Source organism: Mus caroli, unplaced genomic scaffold (genome assembly GCF_978045245.1).
Source record: "Mus caroli unplaced genomic scaffold, Mus_caroli_1 scaffold_10, whole genome shotgun sequence".
Lineage (NCBI taxonomy): Eukaryota > Metazoa > Chordata > Mammalia > Rodentia > Muridae > Mus > Mus caroli.
The window spans coordinates 95,287,693-95,288,495 of record NW_028227265.1 but is presented as its reverse complement, the minus strand read 5'-3'; the positions used below and the strand labels follow the sequence as shown (position 1 = coordinate 95,288,495).

The window sequence follows — 803 nt, the reverse complement described above, 5'->3', positions numbered from 1 at the left end:
ACAGCATTCGGCCAATTAACGCCCCCCTCTGGGTTGTAAAGTAACAAACCCCTCCACCTCTCTTTTGTTATTGGGCTTCGGCGCGAGGGCCTCCCCTTTCATCTTTCTAAATCTGCGTTGGCCCAGGTTCCGCGGGAAGCTATAAACCAGATGTAATAGCTCGGGATGGAAATCGATCACGCTAATGTATAAACTAAGTCCGGGGAATCGCATGGAAAAAAAACAAAAACAAAACACAACCGGCTGGGCACGAAGAATGAGATTAAGTCCGGCGAGGAGAGGTCCCCAAGGCCTATGGGGTGGCAGCCGCACAGTGTCACGTTCCACCGAGCTGCAGGAGCGAGACCTCGAAGACTGGGGAGGCCGGGGGTGGGGGGTGGGGGGAGCGCAGGGGTGAAGACCTCCACGCGGAGAGCCCAGGCCTCGGTGAGGCCCCGCGTCGCCACCCGCTACGATCTCTACCCGGATCGCCGCGCTCCGGGGCTGAGGAAGGACAGGGCACCGCGCCGCGGCTCCATTCACAAAGTCCCCGAGCCGCCGGCTCGGGGGCGGGTCGGAGGCTGCCTCCTTTCTTTCCTCTAGGTCTCCGTTTTATGAATGGGCCTGGCAGCCAGCACCGAGCGCCCTGTTTACTCCTCTCTTTGTGACGTCGAGTCCCCGTGACTGGGTGCGAGGGGGCCGGCGCTCCATTCACGAGCCGGGGTGGGGGCGGGGCGGGAAGCTTGCGTTGGGGGCGGGGCCTGGCGAGGTAGTAATGACTCTTCCCTCCCCCGGGAGAGCCGGCGAGCATTAATAAATCTCTA

At 61.5% G+C, this 803-nt stretch overlaps 1 protein-coding gene across 1 annotated transcript in view; it reads left to right on the top strand.

Annotated features, from left to right (window-relative positions):
- The first annotated feature begins 737 nt into the window (after window positions 1–737).
- Window positions 738–803, top strand: part of Dusp4 (dual specificity phosphatase 4) — a 15,093-nt gene continuing 15,027 nt past the window's right edge. The window contains exon 1 of the mRNA XM_021170252.3: window positions 738–803. This exon is cut by the window's right edge and continues 855 nt beyond it. The gene's annotated coding sequence lies outside the window, so the exon portion shown is untranslated.